This window comes from Haliotis asinina, chromosome 3, assembly GCF_037392515.1.
Source record: "Haliotis asinina isolate JCU_RB_2024 chromosome 3, JCU_Hal_asi_v2, whole genome shotgun sequence".
NCBI lineage: Eukaryota > Metazoa > Mollusca > Gastropoda > Lepetellida > Haliotidae > Haliotis > Haliotis asinina.
The window spans coordinates 18713203-18719869 of record NC_090282.1 but is presented as its reverse complement, the minus strand read 5'-3'; positions in this window follow the sequence as shown (position 1 = coordinate 18719869).

Sequence of the window (6667 nt, the reverse complement as noted above, 5' to 3'; positions counted from 1 at the left end):
CACGTCTGAGGAATCTAACAAGAAGCACGGATCTTTACGTGTGGGTAATGGGGTAAGACCTATCCATTGGAGGTTGAGGACGGCGAGCGTATCTAGGACAGGATAGGGGCGGTGGGGTAACTTAATGGTTACAGCGTTCGCTCGTCACACAGAAGGCCCGGGTTCGATTCCCAACGTGGCTACAATGCGTGAAGCCCATATCTGGTGTCACCCGCCGTGACATCGCTGGAATATTGCTAAAAGCGGCGTAAAAGTAAACTCACTCACTCATTTTCTGTTGTTACTCTCACGTAGTTGTGGTTACCTTAGAAGATATTAACTACCGTCCAAAAGAAACGCCACCAAATATTATTCTTCTGGTCGAAAACAAAACAAAATCAAATTATGGTTACGTTAAATGTTTTATTGTAAAAAGCAATCATTCAGCAAGAGTACTGAATGGACTACAGGAAGAAAAACAACGCAGCTCGTGATCTAATCGCTCATGAAAGACATTGGTGTGCACTATCCAGTATTCGATCACCAAAGCAGAGTCGACTGGGAACTTTTACAACTTTCTTGGCAGCACATATTGTTCAATACCGGGCGTGGCCAACCCTAGCAGTGATGCAGGCCTGAACCCGACGTAGGTGAGATTATGGATCCGACGCCATTCCTCTTACAGGGCAACTGTCAAAGCGTTCTTCGTCAGTGGTTGATTTTGGCGTTTCCGAGTACGACGTCACAGCTGGTATCAAAGGTGTTCAATTGGGGACAGATCTCGAAGAGGTGGGACCTGCCTTCTACACTAAACAGCACTTTTCGCCAGTTTTGCTGTAACCAGTGTGGCACAGTCCTGGCCCATCTCAGTCTGGCACCTAGGAGTTGGCACGTCAACGTCATGTCCTTGAAAGGTCAGTGGGCTCGGAGACCATGGTGGCGGAGTAGTCTTGCCACAGTCTGTCTGCTGACTGGATGTCCAAGGCTGTTTGCGTTTGATGACGTCACAGTGACGTTTCGGTTCCGTAGGTGAAACACCCGTAAATACCGGTCATCTTGCAGTGACCACTGGAATAGAACTCTTTGGCCTGTCTGTAATACTGCCAGTCTGTCGTAGACGTGTGAAGCGTCTGGCTATGATGGAATTGCAGTATCACATGGTCTAGTCACATGCTCTTGTGTTGCATACCGTTAGCAGCATACCGGTGGCTCTCTCTCTTGTCCGTTGTTAAACGAGGCATGTTCCTGGTTGTCAATCGAGTAATATGATGTCCTGGTCAGCTTTCATACGCTAATTTGCTACAGGTAACTTTGTGCACAATTTCCACTTTATTCGCGTCGTTTGTTTCCAACAAACTACAAATGCAAATGTTCGATGGAGATAGACAAATTATATTTCTAGCAATTTTCGAACAGACTGACAATTATTTTGAATCATGTTTATTTCGGTGGTGTTTCTTTTGGACGCTTGTTTATATTCCATAAGATCAGGAAACATGCTACAAAGAAATTGCATCGGAAGGCTTTGTCATCACGTAACCGTCCTTGGACAGTAATGGACAATAGATCTGTTATATGGAACCTCTGACTTCATTACTTGAAAGTTTGACTTTCAGACTTGAAGTGTTTTTATTGACGCACTGTCAGAACATTCAGTAAAGTTGAGCCTTTATTTACACGTGTCCAGGTTCTGGTAAATGCATTTATTTCGGGCATTTTCATTTGTACAACTTAAGCAAGGAAAAATGCCAAATGAAAATCTGAAAATATATAAACGACCACTGTGCTGCCAAACATAAATTATGTATATTTTTGTGTGTTGAATGTCGAGGTGAAATTAAATAGGTTTCCAGGAAACAGTCCGTTACAGAACTAGTGAGTGAGTGAGTTTAGTTTTACGCCACACTCAGCAATATTCCAGCTATATGGCGGCGATCTGTAAATAATCTAGTCTGGACCAGGCAATCCAGTGATCAACAACATGAGCATCGATCTGCGCAATTAGGAACCGATGACATGTGTCAACCAAGTCTGCGAGCCTGACCACCCGATCCCGTTAGTCGCCTCATACGACAAGCAGAGTCGCCTTTTATGGCAAGTATGGGTGGCTGAAGGCCTGTTCTACCCCGGGACGTTCACGGGTCAAATCGATACTAAGGTTATCACTATTTTAGTGCAAAATTGAGTGGGATTGTTCTAAGTTAATACCAGGCAACAGCAATGGTCACAGAAACAGAGAATATTCACATGTCAACTACATTAAATCCAACTTGAGAGTAAGGGCGAGGCAGAGAGAATGTATATAGTGATCATCATAAACTATGCTGTTCGTCCTGTGCCATGAGATGTAATGTGAGACGTGAAGCAAGAATTACGACCCCTGGTACGCCAAAGAGAATGTGAGTGAGTTTAGTTTTACGCCGCAGTCAGCAATATTCCTGTGCCCCTAAAGGCAAGTGAATGTCTATAGGTACAATGTATTACATTTGCTCATGGAACATTGCACAACACTAGATACCACTGCCATAGTGATACATTTATATGTTCATTTAAGCATAATATATGCAGGCGTGTGTTTTTCGCTCTTTTTACAGCAAAAGGTAGCGGAGTTCAGCAGCAACGGCGGAAAAAGTGAGTGAGTATAGTTTTACACCGCTTTCAGCAATATTCCAGCAATATCCGGGCGGGAGACACCAGAAATGGGCTTCAGGCATTTTACCCATGTGTGGTATCGCACCAGGGTTTTGGGCGTGACGAGCGAAGGCTTTAGCTACACGGCTACCGTTACCGCCCCTCGGCGGAAATAGAGAGCCATTGTTTACCTGTTATGTTCGCCCACTCATGTAACATCATATGTTATATGTGGGATCACACTTTCGCTTTAGATAACAAATGGTTTGGTTGAGACCTAACCGGTATTCATACGCATACTGCACGAGTGTGGTACCTAACAGCCACCGTTTTATTTTTTTCCAGTGTGAAATAATGTTTTAACTGTGGTGTCTCTTAGGCCCTATGAGGCCCGGTTGTTACATGTGTTTTATGACTGTATGTAATGTGAAACGACATGACACAGAAATAAACTATTCTTCTTCTTCTTCAATTTTATGTTTTAAGGCCAGATGACATTAGGACCGTATTCACAAAGCACCCGTAGCACTGCTGCATTCTTACACCATCTATACTACCTCGGTGCAACAGTTCGCAACGCTGCGAACGATTTGTAGACCGATGCCAGGGTATAGGCATAAACTCCCATTTTGAAGATGTTTTATGGATAACATCAGTTAAAAGATGTCCCAGTTTCACAAAGCGAATTACGCTAAGAGGCGATCATAACCCCAGAACCTAACCTACGTTTAAAACGTAACAAGGACCTCGCTTCTTTCAACACAATCTCAGCACTCAACCAATTACATTTTATAGTAAGCCTATATAATGTATTAAAGATTGAGAGCGCGAATAATCACAGCGCTGATGTAAGACTGTTTTGTGGAACGTGTCCCAGTGTGGGTTTCGTCCAACAATAAATGTCTGTATACGACGTCCAATTTCACTTTTCTGCTAAATTAGTTTCTTGTTGCTCGGTACGGACATGCCAATTGTGAAAACATATCCCAATTGTGTAGCGAGTGTGAAGATGTCCTCCAGACATATTGACCGGCTGGACAAAGCATCCTCAACCTGACAGTCCCTTCATCCGATTACGCAGACCACATTCTGTTACAGCGCCCAGAAGGTTCGCCCGACAGGCTCTGTCACGTCGTAATTCCTATAGAAAAAAGTTCGAAAGAAAGGAAGGTATCCATTAATGTTCCCGTATATTCACACGGATGTACTAACAAACAAAAACACGATATGTAGCTAGTGACAAAATCGAACACAGAGATATGTTGAAGTGGCCGAATTGTGCTCCACGTGGAAATGTTAGTGGGATTTATTGTTGACAGCCTCCATGTTGTCGATGTCGCTTGTTGGGGCAATGGAGTTCGCATACAGGCGCTTGCATCTCGTCATGCGATGAAACCCGTGAACATCCGTGTTAGAATTGATCTTCAGTAACCCATACTTGTGGTAAGAGGGGACTTACGGGGTCAGGTGGTGAGACACATGCCATCGATTGCGTAGATCGGTGCTCATGCTGTTGATCACTGAGTTGTCTAGCCAAGACACGATTATTTACAGATAGATGTGTTTCCATATAGCTGAAATATTGCTGAGTGCAGCGTAAAACTCAACTCTCTCATTCACTAATGTGAGGTATGGTTGATCATTACAAGTACATGTACTGGGATGTGGGTTGGGGGACTGAGATATTGTCAAAAAGAAGACTTTGTCCCTAAATATGATTGAACAAATAATTATGTTTCAGGCTGTTAAAAAAATCATCTGTCACACGTAATACATAGCTGCAAAGCGTTTTTCATTTACGCTTATAGTTTGAGGTCTTACAAGCGTAGTAAATATACTCCTCACAAAATATTAAGCAACAAGTATTTTCGGTGTAATATTTTCATCAATCTCGATAGCGATTTTAGTTACTTATGTTTTAAAGAATACAAAAAAATTTGTGACTGTCAAATTGATTTATCTGGTAACATACATCACATCACCCGAACTCAACCACAACCACCTTGCAATGGATGGCATAAATGTGCACCATATGTTTTACACACGCGTTCTAATCGGCAAAAAGAAAGCTATCCGTAAATCATTCCTCTGGTACAACAAGCAGGTCATACTACATGCTTATGGATGATGATCCCCTAGAAAGAGGCGTAAATGTTGTTGTTTAGATCAACAACATCACACATGTGAACTAGTCTGCAAGGTCGTGTGATCTCAATCTCACTGAACAAGCTTGGGACATTATTGGAAGTCGTGTTTACAGTCTCCAAGTTCACCCTCAGACTCTGGATGAATGTGAACAGGCGTTAGACAGAATGGCCGAACATTCCACAACAGCAACTTTGATCACTGCAAAGACATGTAGAAGCTTGCATCAGCGCTCATGATGACCGTGTACCCGTTACTGAACACTGCCCCAAACAGACTTGAACTTTTGCTTCATCAACATGTTGCACGACTGTTTCACGGGTACATGATTTTGATGATTTGTAGTCTATTATTGCTCAATATCATTTCATTTTATTTTCTTAATCGCGTGTACACATGTTTCACCTTTCTACTGCATCATTCCATGATTTGTAATTTCAATAAAAGTGTAATAAGACTAACGATTTGTGTTGCTTAACTTTTGTGAATTGCTAGATAAGGCTCGGACCGCTGTCTCCCCCAGACATCAGTTTCATGTGCAAAGTATCAATTTCTGATGTACCCCGCAATTTTACTGTACCTGAGGAGATCGGTTTAGCATTGGTCTTCAGTAGCCATCATGTCCCATTTGTGTAGCTTGAAGCTCATGCTGTTGATCACTGGATTGTCTGGTCCAGACTCTATTATTTACAGAACGCAGGCAGCGCTAAGCAAGAAACCAACCAACCACCGTCATATTGCAAGACTATTGCTAAAAGCGGCGTAAAACTACACTCACACTCGGTGTGTGAACTCGGTTCGTCACATTGTAGAGGACAACCTCGGAAACAGGCAGACACACAAACCCCTCACCCCTTCCTTTATGCTTGTTCAAGAGGCCAGGGATCAGTAACAAACACAACTATTGGAACACTATGTACGTAGTTACTGGCTGTCTCGATGAGAAGCAATAAAACAAGATTAGAAAAAAACAACCTTCCACTCGGGTGGTCCGCTTTTCATTGTAACTACCCAGATTAACGGAGAACCTTTATAAGGAACTCGTTTTCATGTAAAAAGTTAAACTGTATGTGAAAGTAAAATATCACCGAAGAACGAATTACCAATAATTAATTATGAAATTATAACCGGGGAACAGAGCTTATCTTGTCAATATTAATGCAGTTAGAATGTGTACACGTGTCAGTGTGATTGATTGAAATGTACTTCAGCGAATGTCAGCTTTAGGATTTATCTGTTTTTCAGTCATTCCATAAGATATAACTGTTTTCTATCACAGCTTGTTCCTACATGCAATCAATGAGGAGAAAACAGGTTTCTCTAAGTATCTGGAATCAAGAAGGTTTTTCACCGGTAGTCGGTATTATCATTTCATTACCACATGCACGTTCATTACAAAAATATTCGATATATTGAATAAATGCATGGAAAGAAAATCTGCTGTGGACGAAATACCACAGTTCAAAACGTCGCCATTTACAAAATGACATTTCATCAATAAGTACGTAATGAGATATTTTCTAACATTCTCGACAAATATCCACGTCACCAAGTATTAAAACTTTTACACGCGTTGGTGAAGTATTGGAAACTTGTTTTCGCGAAACTGGGAACACAATAGTCAAGTCAGCATATTTGACGTCATCAGCACGTGCAACTCACAATCGCACGTGTATATCGTGGAACGGGTCGAGTTTGTTGTGACTGCTTTTGCGAGGCAGCCTCAACAATACCTGTCATAGAAGGGGCAAATACCAAATCAACTGGTTTAAGCCTTACGTTACTCACAATTTATATAATACACCTATTTTGTTAAAAAAATGAACTGACACCGCGCGAGGAAATGGGAAGTTTTTGTTGTCTCAAAGCATGAGAAAATGGAGACGTCAGTGGTAAAGTGAAATAAAGTAGT